This window comes from Lagenorhynchus albirostris, chromosome 17 (genome assembly GCF_949774975.1).
Source record: "Lagenorhynchus albirostris chromosome 17, mLagAlb1.1, whole genome shotgun sequence".
NCBI lineage: Eukaryota > Metazoa > Chordata > Mammalia > Artiodactyla > Delphinidae > Lagenorhynchus > Lagenorhynchus albirostris.
The window spans coordinates 4446418-4465236 of record NC_083111.1 but is presented as its reverse complement, the minus strand read 5'-3'; the positions used below and the strand labels follow the sequence as shown (position 1 = coordinate 4465236).

At 45.9% G+C, this 18819-nt stretch overlaps 1 protein-coding gene across 2 annotated transcripts in view; it reads right to left on the bottom strand.

The window, feature by feature from the left end:
* LYN (LYN proto-oncogene, Src family tyrosine kinase) overlaps positions 1-18500 on the bottom strand; it is a 111514-nt gene extending 93014 nt beyond the window's left edge. The window contains exon 1 of one of the 2 annotated variants that reach the window (XM_060128435.1): positions 18410-18500. The gene's annotated coding sequence lies outside the window, so the exon portion shown is untranslated. Of the gene's footprint in view, positions 1-18122; positions 18206-18409 lie in introns of those variants that run through there. The other variant, XM_060128436.1, reaches the window with a different exon arrangement.
* Positions 18501-18819: the final 319 nt, after the last annotated feature.

The window sequence follows — 18819 nt, the reverse complement described above, 5'->3', positions numbered from 1 at the left end:
TACCCGGCAAGGATCTCATTCAGATTCGATGGAGAAATCAAAAGCTTTACAGACAAGCAAAAGCTCAGAGAATTCAGCACCACAAAACCAGCTCTACAACAAATGCTAAAGGAACTTCTCTAAGTGGGAAACACAAGAGAAGAAAAGGACATACAAAAACAAACCCATTAACAATTAAGAAAATGGCAATAGGAACATACATATTGATAATTACCTTAAACATGAATGGATTAAATGCTCCAACCAAAAGACACAGGCTCGCTGAATGGATACAAAAACAAGACCCATATATATGCTGTCTACAGAGGCCCACTTCAGACCTAGGGACACATACAGACTGAAAGTGAGGGGATGGAAAAAGATATTCCATGCAAACGGAAATCAAAAGAAAGCTGGAGTAGCAATTCTCATATCAGACAAAATAGACTTTAAAATAAAGAATGTTACAAGAGACAAGGAAGGACACTACATAATGATCAAGGGATCAATCCAAGAAGAAGATATAACAATTATAAATATATATGCACCCAACATAGGAGCACCTCAATACATAAAACAACTGCTAACAGCTATAAAAGAGGAAATCGACACTAACACAATAATAGTGGGGGATTTGAACACTTCACTTACACCAATGGGCAGATCATCCAAACAGAAAATTAATAAGGAAACACAAGCTTTAAATGATACTACAGACCAGATAGATTTAATTGATATTTATAGGATATGCCATCCAAAAACAGCAGATTACACTTCCTTCTCAAGTGCACATGGAACATTCTCCAGGATAGATCACATCTTGGGTCACAAATCAAGGCTCAGTAAACTTACGAAAATTGAAATCATATCAAGCATCTTTTCTGACCACAATGGTGTGAGATTAGAAATCAATTACAGGGACAAAAACGTAAAAAACACAAACACATGGAGGCTAAACAATACATTACTAAATAACCAAGAGATCAAAGGGGAAATCAAGAAATACCTAGAGACAAATGACAACGAAAACACGGTGCTCGAAAACATATGGGATGAAGCAAAAGCAGTTCTAAGAGGGAAGTTTACAGCAATACAAGCCTACCTCAAGAAACAAGAAAAATCCCAAATAAACAATCTAACCTTACACCTAAAGGAACTAGAGAAAGAAGAAGAAACAAAACCCAAAGGTAGTAGAAGGAAAGAAATCATAAAGATCAGAGCAGAAATATATGAAATAGAAACAAAGAAAACAATAGCAAAGATCAATAAAACTAAAAGCTGGTACTTTGAGAAGATAAACAAAGTTGATAAACCATTAGCCAGACTCATCAAGAAAAAGAAGGAGAGGACTCAAATCAATAAAATTAGAAATGAAAAAGGAGAAGTTACAACAGACACCACAGAAATACAAAGCATCCTAAGAGACTACTACAAGCAGCTCTAAGCCAATAAAATGGACAACCTGGAAGAAATGGCCAAATTCTTAGAAAGGTATAACCTTCCAAGACTGAACCAGGAAGAAACAGAAAATATGAACAGATGAATCACAAGTAATGAAATTGAAACTGTGATTAAAAATCTTCCAACAAACAAAAGTCCAGGACCAGATGGCTTCACAGGTGAATTCTATTAAACATTTAGAAAAGAGCTAACACCCATCCTTCTCAAACTCTTCCAAAAAATTGCAGAGGAAGGAACACTCCCAAACTCATTCTATGAGGCCACCATCACCCTGATGCCAAAACCAGAAAAAGATACTACAAGAAAAGAAAATTACAGACCAATATCACTGATGAATATAGATGCAAAAATCCTCCACAAAATACTAGCAAACAGAATCCAACAACACATTAAAAGGATCATATACCATGATCAATTGGGATTTATCCCAGGGATGCAAGGATTCTTTGATATATGCAAATCAATCAATGTGATAAACCATATTAACAACTTGAAAAATAAAAACCAAATGATCATCTCAATAGATGCAGAAAAGGCTTTTGACAAAATTCTACACCCATTTATGATAAAAACTCTCCAGAAAGTGGGCATAGAGGGAACCTACCTCACCATAATAAAGGTTGTATACAACAAACCCACAGCAAACATCATTCTCAAAAGTGAAAAACTGAAAGCATTTCCTCTAACATCAGGAACAAGACAAGGATGTCCACTCTCGCCACTATTATTCAACATAGTTTTGGAAGTCCTAGCCATGGCAACCAGAGAAGAAAAAGAAATAAAAGGAATACAAACTGGAAAAGAAGAAGTAAAACTGTCACTGTTTGCAGATGACATGATCCTATACGTGAAGAATCCTAAACATGCCACCAGAAAATTACTAGAGCTAATCAATGAATTTGGTAAAGTTGCAGGATACAAAATTAATGCTCAGAAATCTCTTGCATTCTGATGAAAAATCTGAAAGAGAAATTAAGGAAACACTCCCATTTACCACTGCAACAAAAAGAATAAAATACCTAGGAATAAACCTACCTAGGGAGACAAAAGACCTGTATGCAGAAAACTGCAAGACACTGAAGAAAGAAATTAAAGATGATATAAACAGATGGAGAGATATACCATGTTCTTGGATTGGAATAATCAATATTGTGAAAATGATTATACTACCCAAAGCAATCTACAGATTCAATGCAATCCCTATCAAACTACCACTGGCATATTTTACAGAACTACAACAAAAAAATCTTAAAATTTGTATGGAGACACAAAAGACCCCAAAAAGCCAAAGCAGTCTTGAGGGAAAAAAAACGGAGCTGGAGGAATCAGACTCCCTGACTTCAGACTATACTACAAAGCTACAGTAATCAAGACAATACGGTACTGGCACAAAAACAGAAACATAGATCAATGGAACAGGATAGAAAGCCCAGAGGTAAACCCACACACCTATGGTCAACTAATCTATGACAAAGGAGGCAAGGATATACAATGGAGAAAAGATAGCCTCTTCAATAAGTGGTGCTGGGAAAACTGGACAGCTACATGTAAAAGAATGAAATTAGAACATTCCCTAACACCATACACAAAAATAAACTCAAATGGATTTGAGACCTAAATGTAAGATGGGACACTATAAAACTCTCAGAGGAAAACATAGGAAGAACACTCTTTGATATAAATCACAGCAAGATCTTTTTTGATCCACCTCCTGGAGTAATGGAAATAAAAACAAAAATAAACAAATAGGACCTAATGAAACTTAAAAGCTTTTGCAAAGCAAAGGAAACTACAAACAGGACGAAAGGACAACCCTCAGAGTGGGAGAAAATATTTGCAGATGAATCAACGGACAAAGGATTAATCTCCAAAATATATAAACAGCTCATGCAGCTCAATATTAAAAAAACAAACAACCCCATCAAAAAATGGGGAGAAGACCTAAATAGACATTTCTCCAAAGAAGACATACAGATGGCCAAGAAGCACATGAGAAGCTGCTCAACATCACTAATTATTAGAGAACTGCAAATCAAAACTACAATGAGGTATCACTTCACACCAGTTAGAATGGGCATCATCAGAAAATCTACAAACAACAAATGCTGGAGAGGCTGTGGAGAAAAGGGAACCCTCTTGCACTGTTGGTGGGAATGGAAATTGATATAGACACTATGGAGAACAGCATGGAAGTTCCTTAAAAAACTACAAATAGAACTACCATACAACCCAGCAATGCCACTACTGGGCATATACCCTGAGAAAACCATAATTCACAAAGACACATGCACCCCAATGTTCACTGCAGCATTATTTACAATAGCCAGGTCATGGAAGCAACCTAAATGCCCATCGACAGACGAATGGATAAAGGAGATGTGGTACATATATACAATGGAATATTACTCAGCCATAAAAAGGAAAGAAATTGGTTCATTTGTAGAGACGTGGATGGACTGTCACACAGAGTGAAGTAAGTCAGAAAGAGAAAAACAAACATCGTATATTAACGCAAATATGTGGAACCTAGAAAAATGGTACAGATGAACTGGCTTGCAGGGCAGAAATAGAGACACAGATGTAGAGAACAAACATATGGACGCCAAGGGGGGAAAGCGGCTGGGGGTGGTGGTGTGAGGAATTGGGAGATTGGGATTGACGTGTATACACTGATGTGTATAAAGTAGATGACTAATAAGAACCTGCTGTATAAAAAAATAAATAAAATAAAATTCAAAATAAAATGGAAATTACCTTCCACATGCTATAATCATTATTTTTTAAAAAATAACCTTTCAAGGTTAAATAAAACACATCAACCCGGGAGTCAAGCTGGCTTGCATCGCATTTACTTAATAGCTAAAAGAGCAAAGTATTATCTCTAAGCCTTGGTTTCCTTATCAATACCAAGAATATCAATAACACACCTTGTAAGGAATTGGTCACCTAACAGAGGACACACACTCAATAAATGAATGCTATTTTTATTATGTTTTCTGTAAAAGGTAATTATTGCCTGGTACGAAGGTCAAGCAAGTAATAACTGTGCAGGCGTCATTATAAGATCCTTCCGGGAATTCCCTGGTGGTCCAGTGGTTAGGACTCGGAGTTTTCACTGCCATGGCCCAGGTTCAATCCCTGGTTGGGGAACTAAGATCCTACAAGCCACGCAGCCAAAAAAAAAAAGGAAAGAAAGGAAGGAAGGGAGGAAGGGAGGAAGGAAGACGTTATGGAAAAACCCAAATGAACTTTTTCGCCAACCCAATACGATTCTTCCAATTATGAAAGAAATTGGGGACTTCCCTGGTGGCGCAGTGGTTAAGAATCGGTCTGCCGGGATACAGGGAACACAGTTTCGAGCCCTGGTCCAGGAAGATCCCACATGCCGCGGAGCAACTAAGCCCGTGTGCCACAGCTACTGACCCTGCACTCTAGAGCTCGCGCGAGCTAAAACTACTGAGCCCACGTGCCACAACTACTGAAGCCCGCTCGCCTACAGCCTGTGCTCCGCAACAAGAGAAGCCACCGCAATGAGAAGCCCGCGCACCGCAACAAAGAGTAGCCCCCGCTCGCCGCAACTAGAGAAAGCCTGCGTGCAGCAACGAAGACCCAACGCAGCCATAAATGAATAGACAAACAAATAAATAAATAAAATTTAAAAAAAAAAAAGAAAAGAAAGACATTGGCTTTCCCTTCTGTGACAAACTAACCACTCCTAGCTCCTTTTCTCCTTGAGCCTCAGACATCAGTCTCTGGTCTGAAGAAAGTGAGTTCGGTCTGAATCGTGAGGCTCATCATTATCCAGTCTTCAGTAAGTAAGACAGTCTAGATTTGGGGGCCTATGAGCCAGAAAGGTCCTTTAGCTCCCTGCAGAGCCCAGGCAGCATGGAAAAGTTAAGTCATCCTGGTGTGGTCCCTCCTTCATCCATCGTTCATCCAAACATTCTTTCCCTTAGCGACACACGGTGCTTCTGAGCTTGGACAAACATTTCAAAATGCACTTAGGGCTCAAGTCCAAGTGCACATCTAGGTTCAGACGACCACAGCCTTTGCAAAATCTTTTCAGTCATTTCCATATCGTTGCACAGAATAAGCTCCCTAAAGACGATGATGGCCAAAAACTGATTACTTGGGCAAAAAGAAAAGCAAATAGGAAATGTTTGTTAGGCCTCTATTATGTTTCAAGTACATCCACATAAATAATCACAGATGAACTTCAAAAGACCTCCTGTTATGAATCTTCACACGACACGTGGCCACAGGGAGCTGTCGAGAGGTCAAGTGACTTGCCCAAGATTATAACTCCAACTGTGAGAATTCATACCTGCGAAGGTGGAGCCAGGTCATGTGACCAGGTCTGCTGTCTGTCAAATGATCCCATTTCACTTGAGCCCTGTGAGAGCCCACAAGAGGCTATGGTCATGACTGTTCTCCAGGTGGGGAGCTGGGGCTCACAGACACGGCTCCCGCAAGGTAAACCTGGGGGTTAAGAGCGGTGCCATCACCCCGGGGCAGCAGGGGCGGGGGGGGGGCAGGCGGGGAGGCAGCAGAATGCAACAGGGCAAATGCCCACAGTTCACCCTCAGAATTTAAAACTCTGCTTCCCAGTATTCCCTCCCTAGTAACTTCCATCCAGGCTTAATAACACCGCCCTTTCCTACCATCTTGGAAGATGCTGCTGGAGAGAACCTTTATTTATTTTTTTAAGTAGAAGAGCTAAAAGAGAATAACTACTATGAGTATCCTGTTCCTCAGGCATCTCAAGGTAACCGTGGAGCAACAGTTACACAAGCTGCTAGACTGTTACCAACACACACCTCACCATCTCCAGCAGACGGGTAAGGAAGCCGGCTAAATTGTTTCCCCATCTTTTCTTTTTCTATTCTCAGCTGAGGAACACACTTCTTCACTGGAAACCTGCCCTGCTCTGGCCAGTCCCCTTGTTAATCCGCCCCCCACCTCCATCCCCAGCTCCCCCCCACCCCCCCCCCACCCCCCCACCCCGGTTCCAATCTTCCTGGTCATCCAACGGTGAAAACGCAGACAGCAAGCATCAGCACCTGTGGCCAGAGGAAGATGAACCTGGGGCCGGAACTGCAGGCAGTCAAACCATGGGCTCAGTGACCCCCACCCCCCGGGATGGGGTCATTCCCAGCCTTGGCCTCTGGACCACAACTGTGACTCCTTTGCAGGAAGATGGGCACCTCTGTACTCTGCTGCCTGTGTGCGTTCTTCATATTTCACATGAAATAGAAAGTTATACTCCTCGTCCTACTTTAAAAAATATTTTAACTTCCTGAGCATATTGGAACAATTCGACCATTCAGAATAATGGATGGGAAGGCAAGTCAAATGCATGCATATTCATGACCGGCAAGTGTCCAAGAAACGTTTTCTGAATCATGAATAGATGAAGCATTACTTCATGGGCTAATGCATTCCGCAGGTCAAACGACAGCGCTCTCTCACCCCCAACAAAAATAAATGTCAAAACTACGAGAAGCAGAACAAACAGTCAGTCATAAGGGTACTGTGTTTCTTCACATCAAAAAAGAGAGTCCCATTTTATGAAGACCATTATAACTGAATTCACAAAGCCAGTTGGTGCTTTTAAATGTCTGTGTGCGCACTGGCTCTGTGTCACACAGCAGGATGTTTGATTACTTGTGGGTCACTGGAAACCACCCTTATCACACCCAGGTTTCTAAATTTGCATTTATACATTTACTGAGCTATGCAGAGATGGGTAGAAAAACAAGCTATGTATGGCGAGCGCCACCTAATTTTACTAACTAATGGTTGAATAAACAGGTATGTAAATAAGGCTCCGATCAAACCCAGTGTGAGAATTTTAGCAACTGAATAGCCAGGGTATAAAACCAGACCAGGACTTGTCCTCCTCCCACTGAACTGCAGTCATTCAACACAGAGATGCCGATGCCAGCCAAACCCACAGCTTGAAAAGCTGTTCATCTGCCAAACCAAATGGCTTTGTACTGCTTTTCAATTTCTAACACTTTATTGTGAAAAAGCCAACACGGGAAACTCAACTAAAACTTGACACAGGAATGTAGATGCCTTTGAGGAGAGAGAGTGAGGGGCGGTGCAACCGGAGACGCTGTGTGTGAGCATCGCTCTGCTTCTCCATGGGGGGGGGGGCGTTACATGAGGGTCTGCTTGGAGCTAAGCTTACCTCTGTGTTTGTATTTTGCTACATGTACGTTACACTTAAATTAAAAGAAAAAAAACACCTCTACACTGGGAAAGCATAAAAACTATCCTCCTCTTCACACCTATGAAGAAGAACTCCACTAGAAATATCCTTTCCTATTATGTGATTTGGAACTGGGGGTCCGTGGCTAGAAATAACAGAATTAGCCAATCAGAAAGCACCTTTCAGAGCCATCTAGTTCACCTTTTCTGAAAGGTCCTGCAAGAGTCACTTAGCCTGCGCTTACAAACTTCTGACTTGTAATGGAGAAGGACCACTTCACACCCCAGCTGGGTCCCCTGCAGGCAGCTCTGATTGTTAGAAAGTTCCTCCTTACTCTCCAATCCCAATACCTGCCTTGGTAAAATTCTCCATTATAAACTCACACCACAGCCATTACAGAATCTTGTCAGCCATCAATCCACTTGGCCCTGGATTAACACAGAGTTAGAGACCCCGTCCCCGTCCCTGCGAACCACTGAGCACCAGTCAGCTAGCTAGGTGCCCCAGTCAGAATAAGGGCAACTCAGCAAACTCAATGAAATGTCCTCCAGACCACCCTCATCTATTTGTACACATTTCTGCTTATCGAGCAAACTTCTTAAAACTCATTTTTAAAATTGTAATAAAATACACATAATGAAATTTATATCTTAACCATATTTAAGTGTACAATTAAGTATATTCATAACCTCATGCAACCATCACCATCCATCTCCAGAGCTCTCATCTTGCAGCACTGAAATTCCAGATCCAACGAACAACTACCGTTCCCCTTCCCCCAGCCCCTGGCAACCACCATTCTACTTCCTGTCTCTATGAATTTGATTTCTCTAAGTACCTCATGTGGATGGAATCATACAATATTTGTCCTTTTATTTCTCTTAACATACTGTTCTCAAGGTTCATCCGTACTGTAGCTTGTGTCAGCATCTCCTTCCTTTTCAAGGCTGAATGATATTCTCTTGCATGTATAGACCACATTTTGTTTATCCGTTCATCTGTTGATGGATACTTGAGTTAGCTATTGTGAATAATGCTGCTATGAACATGGGTGTACAAATATCTCTTCAGGACCCCACTTTCAATTTCGGGAGGTCTATACGCAGAAGTGGAATTGCTGAATCAAAAGGAAATTCTGTGTTTAATTTTGGGAGGAACTGCCAGACTGTTTTCCACAGCATCTGCACCATTTTATCAACCCCACCAGCAGTGCACAAGGGCTCCAATTTCTCCGCAGCTTCACCAACATTTGTTATTTTCTGGGTTTTGTTTCTGTGTTTGGTTTTCTGGTTAATTCCATATTCTCCCTATCCTGTGCTGTAACCACTTACACACTGCCTTCCTTCTTACCAGAACTACTTGTTTCTGTGCACTGATTCAGATGCCCAGGGATTTCCCGAGCAAGGTGATGGTTACACCCAGGACCACAGCAAGTTAGCTTGTCAGCCTCTGGTGTGTGAACAGCCCAGAGAGAATAGAGCACGATCAACTCTTTAGGACAGGAAGTTCACACTTATTAAGGTTTACACCCACCACAATGACTAACACACAGTACTCAATAAATATACATTTCAAAAATCCATCGTGATTACAGAAGCCCAGTTATCAGCATTAATGCCACACCGGTCTGTGTGACTAGGAGAAACAAAGAGCAGACAACCACCTACTGTGTACGTCACAAATTAGTAATCAGGATAACCTATACTATCTTCCTTCCAATTTCCTGACTTTCACATAAGGCTTTTTCTTTCTTTATCCTTTATCCATGTCTCACTTCCCTTCTGTCCTTCCTCCCCCACTCCTTTTCTGTTTGTATCTTAGGACCATCTATGGAGCATTATTTTTTTTACTGATTACCGTCCAACCCAAAGTACACCATTCATGAACCAATCACTTGCAAGAATAAGAGGTTTTGACCAATCAGGGCCACCCTGTAGATGGGGACGCAGAAAACGTCTGCGGAAACTTCAGTGGAGAAGATGGATCCTGATGTGATCTGGGTTCTGTTGGGAAGACAGGCAGAGTAATAGTGCTGGGTAGACAGGCCAACAGTCATGTCCCTACACATCCTGTACTTACAGTGGACAGATATTCAGTCAATCTGACAGCGGCTGGCTTCAACTGTGCAAAAACAGTGCAGAACTAGAACTGACAAGCAGAAACTATGGAAATAAAACATTGTAGCATGAGAGAAAAGGTTTCTAATATCCACAGCTGGACAAAAATGAAACGGGCTGCTTTGGGCAACAGGAATATCCCTGTCACGGTGCTTTTCACAATATGACCTCCTTACCTGCGTCGGAATCACCTGGGACAGACCCTAACTTTTGAGACCCAGTGTTCAAGGGAAAGTGACTATGTGTGAGACACACTGACAAAAATCTCTTCCTTCTCTCAGAGTCTGTGCTTCTCATGCTTGATACTAAGGTAGATGGGTGATGTCAAGAGCCCCGTGGTTGACACTTGACGCCAGGCAGAACACGTCATTTGTTAAATTGGGCTGTACTAGGCCGCCTTAGTTGAAGACATTAACTACAGCAATAAGGTAACATTTGAGTCATTTACCAAAACGTCCAGAAATTTTTTTTCTCCTAGACTCTTGAAAGGTTATCCACTGGTAAAGGAATTTATGGCAAATGACAATTAAATCCTCATTTAGTGGTTATTTTCATTTATTTAAAGCTTTTAAAATAACTGAAAACCATAAAGTGAAATATATACGCAGGCAGTTATGAAATTCAACTTGTTGAATTTCTTTTTTAAATAGATTTGGCATCGTTAAATTTGAAACAACTGGAAAAGTCGATGTGGTCCAGAGAGACAAAAACTAACTCTTTCGGTGCTTGTTTGATTATCCTGATGACCATGAACTGTATATTAGAACTTTCTTTGAAGCAGGGACCGCATCCACTACGCCCATGTCGCTCCTCAGATTATGAAGTCTCTTGTTCTTTAAGGATGCCTCCCTTTAACGCCTCCGACTGGTGAATTCCTTCTCCCCCTATCCTACACGGCTCAGGCATCGTCCCCTCACTGTCACCAAGAGCCCTGTGCTTCTGTTTGCAGAGCACTCTGTACATACACGTCTAGGGCAGCGCTGAGCAGACTCTGAAAACCACATTTATGCCCCCGTGTCCCACTCCTGAGGGCATCTTTGAATGCAGAGGCCATCCAGCTCACCCCTGTAGCCTCCGGCAATTCCTGGTACCTCAGGCAGATCAGAAAGTCAGCTGACCCATGACAGCGGAGGCTCCAGCCCAGGGCAAACACCGTGCTGGGAAGGATGGCCTATGACAGACTCCCCCGCTAGACTCTGAACTTCACGGACGCTGAGACAGCGTCTAAGCCTTGTACTATTATGTGCCGGCTCTGTACCAGAAACTGTGTCAGAGATGACGGATTCACTCTGCTAATCCCCACCACACACCTGAGAAGCGGGTGTGGTGCTGTTATCATCATTTTATAAATGAAGAAATGGTGAGAATAAGTCACAAGTGTTGGAGCGCAGACTGGGCGCAGGTTTGTCTAACTTGGAAGTCCGTCTTCTTTCCACCATATGATATACCATCTCTTCTCAAGGTTAAAATGAATAATCCCTCGTGGGCACTGAATACATCAGCTATTCAACATGCCGTGTCTGATTATGCGAGGGCGTTCCTCGCATAATTGCCAAATTATGCCATTTTGTCCAGCCGTCGCCATTCCTAACTACGGCGATGCTTTTAATACACTAATTTGTACGTGGTAAGAACAATGCCACAACCGAGCTGCTGCCGTACAATAAATAGTCTCCATTTAAATCAGACGGAAAATACCGATAACCCCACAGAAACTTAGACCTCAACTCCGAACTGATTTCTTCAGCAGTGTTGCCTCATCAAGAAGATTCAGATAAATGTCTGGACAAGCTCATCACCATCCGGGACAGTCATCAGGTTCCTCCTCGCTACTGACTATAAATGATGTAGTCTGATGTCATGTAACGTAGCAATAAATGTTACTTTCTGGCCCCGGATTAACCTCTGTGGAAGTCCCCGTTCCTCCCCCGAGTTAATCATCCTCCTCTTCAGAGCACACAATGAGTGTCTCAGTGTCTCTTCATTTTTGGGCGACATCACCAATACTTTACTACGGAAGAGTCTAGGCAAGAAGTTGATTGTGATGGGAAAAAAATGGCTGCCCCCCAAAAGGCTCCACCATTCACCTCCGTCTACACAGTGCAATCCAACAGAGTCCTGGGGACAAGGGTCCTCGGCGCCTGCGCGAACAGCCCCACCCCTGCCTGGCCGCCCAGTGATGCTGCAGGAACCAGTCTCCTCCCCCGGCCCCCCCGCGGCTCCTTCTCCCCTGCGGGGTTTCCTCCCGATGCTGGGCCTGACTCACGGTAGGTTCTCAAGAAACTCAGCCCTAAATATAAGTAAATATAAGTGGACGCTTCTTTAGGAAAATATCCTGGCTGCTTACAACGTTTGCAACGCATGAGCTCCTCCAGAGTCGGGTCTGCCTGAAATGATATCCACACAGTCATCATAAGGGCTACTTTTGCCCCAAGGTTTCCTGATCGCTCCAATTCCCCTCTGCCGCCACCCTGGCTTATTACACGTCATCGCCCATTACACCGCTGTCCTAAAATCGTATGTCATGCTCTTTGTAACGAAATAGAGATCTACAAAAAAGAAAAATCAGCGTTCGCCCATCACCCAGAAATGATCAGTACTGAAAACTTTAGTATAAAATAATTACTCACGTGCATAGCTTATAATTGTGCATCACACAGAAATATTTTAGTTCAGAAATGGTCACATATATTACGTCTCAGCTTGTGTTCAGCTTTTTAAAAGCATCTTTCATATCGATAAGTACAATTTAATTCTATTTTTAAAGACATTTATAAGGTATACCATTCATTGTATGGATGTATCTTAATTTATGTTTGCGTAATAAACCCCGTCACCGGACTGGAGCTTGTGGAACTGCTGGGACCACCTCTGAGCGTTTTATTTCACTTGTTTATTTACTTTTGGCCACTCCACTTGTGGGGTCCTAGTTCCCCAACCAGGGATTGAACCCGGGCCACAGCAGTGAAAGCCGAGCCCTAACCACTGGACCGCCAGGGAAGTCCCACCTCTGTACATTTTAAACTCTGCCCCATCTCACCAAGCTGGCCTCAGAGGACTGCCTGGGGTCAGACTCCCCCAACAAGCTGGGAGGAGGGGCTTTTCACCAAATGTTCTTTCTTTCTTTTCTTTTTCTTTTTTTTTTTTTGGCATACAGATGGGTGCGCATTTGCATCCAAGATAAAGTATGATGTTTCTTGCTACGGATCAAGGTGAAGAAGTGTGAAAGTCACTGATCTATCCCAAATGTTTAACAAGAGGCTATAGCTTGAGGAATTTTAAAAATAGCACCGAACACTGTAGTTAGGATTAAGAAATTATTACAATGCCTGAACATTAAAAGATTTCAAAACGTCCACTCAGATTTTGTAACAGTTTCCATGGTGCAGAATTTCAAAACGTCCATCTTTCTGTGGCTGACAACTCCAGCATGGCCGCCACGCGGTTCTGCCCGAAGAGGCTCCACCCTGAGGGCTAGGCTCATTCTTTTTTCCCCTCCTCTCCCCTCCCCACCCCACCCCCCACCCCCCAAGGACAAACTGAAAAGGAACAGAGCAGAAGGTGGTAGAAAGAGCCCGAACCCGCAAGCAAAAGCAGCGCGGGGTGGTGCCGAAGGCCAGGGCATCGCTTCCGGCGGCCTCCTCCTCCCGCGGGCCTCCCGCCGCACTTCTGCTCTCCGTGCCGCAGCTTCCCCGTGGAAAGCAGAAGTGGGCCTCCCTCTCCAGACGGCCTCTCTGGACCAGCTTCCCCCCACACCCCGCGCCTCCCCGCCCCTGGGGGTTAACATTCACCAGGCGACCGGAGCCACCCCGAAGGCCCGAAGGGGTGGGGGGCGCCCCTGACCCGGCTGGAGGCGGATCGTGTCCACACCCATCTCGCCCGCCTCACCGTGGACTCTCACCAGCGCCGAAGAGTCACGACGGCTCCCCGCCCGAGCACGACACGGCGGAGCCACGCTGGGCCCACAGAGCGACGGCGGAGAACCGGGGAGAGGGGGCGAAGGGCTTCCAACCAGCATGACTCGGGGTCAGTAAAGAGCGTGCCCTTAGGTGCTCACAGAAACAGGGGCCAGGCCCAGCAGGACCTGACTTTGTCTCGAGTGTGAAGTGTGAAACGGAAATGAGACACACTTAAAGACCCCCTGGGCCTCATGATGAAGACTTCTTCCCTGTGTCCTAAAGCTCACCAGGAGGAGACAGAGCTCCCAGCCTTGAGAAACGCCCACCCCGATGGACTCTATTAATGTATCCCCGTTCTGTGGAACATCACTTATACATCTTAGCGTGATGAAGAATGAACACAGTTACACCGAGATCAACCAATATCGGTCAACTCCTATCAACTCGTGACTTGAAGGCTCTGTACAATAGTGGGGAAAAAGTTGAAGAGAGGAGTTAGAGAAGAGAGACTGGAAATACACTGAGGTTAATAAAATGCAAATAAAGCACAGTGAGATAACCAACACTTTGGAGGAGTTCTTTACAAATGGAAACTGTCTCTTGATTATAAATACAACTTTCACGAAATAGCTTGGCAGCAAATAAGAAATGCTGATGCTCAGTCAGTACTAAGGGAAAGTAAAGTTCAGGACAAGATTGAAGAAGCAGCCCAAGAATTAAGAACCGAGGCTGTTAACAGGACCCTGCAACCTGTTAGCATGGACAAGCCTTTTAAACACATCGTCCCCAGTAATTCCTGAAACTTGCTGTTCTAAATTACAAGGGAGCCCTTCCAGCTAACGGAAGCCAAGGGTATCTAAAATAAGGTTCAAGTCTTTAAACTGGCCTGTTCCAAAAATTCGAATCCCTCAATGGGCAGATTTCCCTACTATTTTCTACACTTGGGCTTCTCCCCCAAATGGGAACTTACTCAAAATAAATGTCAGAAATGATGAGAGAGTGAGCTCAAGGTTTCACAACTTAAGTATCAGGAAAGCAGACAGCTGTAAGAAACCTTTCAGTACTTCTGACCAACTTCCTCTTCCCTGTCCGGCTCTTAATCAATCTTAAAAGACGGAAGGGGATGTCTATCTAGTGTAGCAGTGTGGGCGTAGGACGAGCCTTGTTTATAGCAGGTACCCAGGAAACGGGCAGCGTGTCTCCATGTGCATCCCGCGGGCCCTCTCTCCTTACTTTATATTTTGCCCTCGAGTGACGACTCTCCCTATTATAACAACCACACAAGGAGGCTCGTAGGGTTTATAACGAGGCTGAAGGGAATTCCTTTACAAAGTATTACTTGGGTACTTCTATAGCGACCAGTAAGCACTAGAGAGCCCCCAAGGCAGTCACTAGAGCTGCTGTGACAGCAGCCAGGATAGGTGTCACCTAGGCAGCTATCAGAGCTCCCCCAGCCCCAAGCAGGAAGCCGAGCTGAAAGGCACAGAAACTTAGCTCCCCAGTAGAGCCTAAGTACCCTGCATGCCAGTACACCTGCTCATCTGCTCTGACAGCCCCTTAGCTCAGACAATTTCCGAGTGATAGAAGAAATTTACCTCGTGATTCTGTCTTAAACATGTTTATTAGATGATAGGTTAATTACTTCTGAGTACCTGCTACAGGTCCAAAGGCAGAAAAGGGGGAAAACTCTAGAGTTGGAGCCAGAAAACATACCTACTATGCCCAGCGATGCCACTTAACCAGGCTTGTGACCTTGGATATGCCTAAACTCTTTTTTTTTTTTTTTTTGGTATCTGTCCCTGCCTACCCTGGGGGGTCATGAGAGGTTCAAATGAAATCACAGTTCAGAAGGCTTCAGAGCCCTGGATAAGCAAAAGGTATCAGCACCATCATTGCCAGAAAGAGCCCAGGAAAGGTCCAAGGCTGTCTCTGCCGTCAATGTGTCATTGATCAATGCCCCAACTAATGACTGTGATGACCTTTCCATGTCAGCACTGTCCATGCCTGAGGACACAGAGGTCGCTGAGATCAGCAGTGTGAGTGGGCTGTAACAGTGTTTCATGATGGGGACATATATTCCTATTTATACAGATTTTAAATTAATATGGGCTTGTTTATGGATAATATGGTCCCACATTTTTGTGTATTTTTAAATTTATTTATTGATTTTTATTTTTGGCTGTGTTGGGTCTTCGTTGCTGTGTGTGCGCGGGCTTTCTCTGGTTGCTGTGAGCGGGGGCTACTCTTTGTTGCATTACGCGGGCTTCTCACTGCGGTGGCCTCTCTTGTTGTGGAGCACGGGCTCTAGGCACGTGGGCTTCAGTAGTTGTGGCTCGCGGGGTCTAGAGCGCAGGCTCAGTAGTTGTGGCGCACGGGCTTAGTTGCTCCGCAGCATGTGGGATCTTCCCGGGCCAGGGCTCGAACCCGTGTCCCTTGCATTGGCAGGCGGATTCTTAACCATTGCACCACCAGGGAAGCCCAATAACATGGTTTAATGTTGTAAGTTACAAGTCCATATATTCGTTTGAACCAGCTGGCATCTCAAATGTTTCAGTGGTTTATTTTTGAGTACAAATATAATGGAACTAAAAGGCTTTGGAAGTCATTGAATCACAACCCCACTGGATCACTTTTCTGCTAAGAGAATGCCATGGGTGGGGATGGGACACAGATACCACAAGTTCTCTACAGAAGTGTCCAATACCGATGACTGTAAGATAAAGTGCATCTTTTTGGGCAACATCTTACCCAGATGTGGTCTTTGCAGGCTACCTCTTACCACTCCAAATCAAGATTTCTCTCCCAGTGATACACCACAGAAACCAGTCCTGAGTGGAAATGCCCACTTACAACACTAGCGCTGGGATAACTTGACAAGTCAAAAAAGTTCCTCAAATCCCCATTTTAGAATCCAGGACAGAGAGGACCAGTGAGCTACAGATGCCTTAGGGGCCAGCCTGTTCTTTGGCCTTGCACAGGACCAGGCTCGGAGCAGACTTTCCTTCCTTCTTCCAAGCAATCTCGACCACGTGACAGGCACCAGGGCTAGCATTTTGGACAAGACTGGCAAAGCTGTTTTCACAGAGATTTCACTGTAGTGGTGAAAGCAGACTATACACATATGGGCAAATCATAATATAACTCTAGTTACTGCTGTGAAGGAAATACTGGCGGAATAAATGGCCCAAGTAATTGATCCCAAATCACAGCTGTGATAAATGGTGGAAGAGACCCAAACTCGGGTTTCCTGGCTTCTTTACGTCAGCTGTCCTCTGTCCTTCACCCAGGAAGAGGGTTTTCCCATTCTGCATCCAAAGAGGCCCAGCAGATATATGTATACATATAGCTGATTCACTTTGCTGTACAGCAGAAACTAACACACCATTGTAAAGCGATTATACTCCAATAAAGATGTAAAAAAGCAACACAAAGAGGCCCAGTCACCAAAAGCCCCTTGTGATCAAATTCAATTTCTTCAAGCCTCAAAACGGCTTGACTTCCTTACTTCCAAATGAGAACCAAGAATCCCTCCCTACCCTTTTCCAGCAGAGCTTACCTTATCAGGACGTACTTAGGAGTACTCAGTAAGCTCCCGTATTCTCTCAGCGCATATTCCCCTCCCCACAACTTTAGGTGGTGCTGGCCAGAGAGAACGCCCCTGCCCTCCTGAACCCTACGGCCGGCTGCGGGGTAGCCAAGAAATCAAAAGCAAGTCAAATCTCCTCATTGGCTAGTTCTTAGGGTGAGTCAGACTCCGGGGCGCTGCTTTGGGACAGCACGTCTCCGGTGTATTTATTCTGCAGATTTATTAGTAAGGTCAGGTGGCTAAATCTGACAAGCAGGTTTGGGTGTAAAAACCATCAAATTGCAAAGAACCAGGGAGCCTCGTTGTTATGGACAAAATTATTCGCAATAATAACAGCACCGTTCATGGAATGCCTAGTATGTGCTTGGGGCTTTACGTGCAATAAACAGTTCAGAAGGTAGGTATGTTCTAAAGATGAGGAAACCCAAACCGAGAATTTCAAATAACAGGCCCAAGTTCACACTCAGCTAGGAAACTGTGAAACCCGGGTTGAACTCAAGTTACTGAGATGGCAAAGAAGTTGGGGTAATTCAGACACACACACACACACACACACACACACACACACACACACGCCGGAGATAACGCAGGAAAGTGAGAAATGACGTTCACACCCTTCCCCCCAGGCGAAGGAAAGGCAACCCCTGAATTCTTAAAATAACTCTCGCTTCCTCTCGGCCGCCGGGGGCTCGGGACCGCCGCCCCGCAGGCCGGGAGGCGCCGGGCTCCGCGGGAGGGTGCGCACCGCCCCCGCCGCCGCCGCCGCCGCCGCCGCCGCGCCCGGACGTCACGCTCCCGCCGGGCCACCGGGAAGGGCGGCCGCCCGCCGGCCTCGTAGGGCGCCCGGGCCGGGCCGCATCGCTCACCTCGGGGACCCGAGGCCCGGAGGGGACGCCGGACCGTGCCAACGAGGAGTCTCCGCGGGACCTCCGCCGCGCGCGCGCGCGCGTGTCGCGTGGACAGGGGCTTCCCCGCCACGCAGGGAGCGGCCCGCGCGGGGACAGCATCCGGCCCTCGGGGCGGCGCCGGAGGGACCCGCGGTGCGCCCGCCCCCGCCCGCAGCCCGCGCCCCGCCCCTGCGTCCCGGGCCGAGATACACCTGCGGAGCCGCCCGCCCCGGCCCCCCGCCTCCCGGCTCCCGCCCGCGGCTCACCAGCTCCGGGTGCGAGTCGCGCGCGGCGGCGGCGGCGGCGGCGGCGGCGGCACTCCACGGTGGCCGGGGGTCCGAGCGGGGGCCGCGACGGGGCGGGGCGGGGGGCGCGCGGCTCGGGGTGCGGGCTCGGGCCCGGGGTGGCGCGGCCGCCCCGCCTGCCGCGGGCTGGAGGCTGCGGCGCGTCCGGCCCCGAGGCGCCACGGCCGGGAGCGAGCGGCGGCGGCCCTGAGCGGCGGCGGAGGAACTGGCCGTCGCCGAGCTCGGCCGGGAGGTCCCAGCTACTTCCTGGTGCTCGGATTTGCATACCGCGCCTGGAGGGCGGGGAAGTGACCGTTTGGCCCCTGCCCAAGGTTTGGGGCTTTGGCGTGGCCGTCGCGCCGAGCTTTGAAGGCAAAGAAACCTGCGTCCCA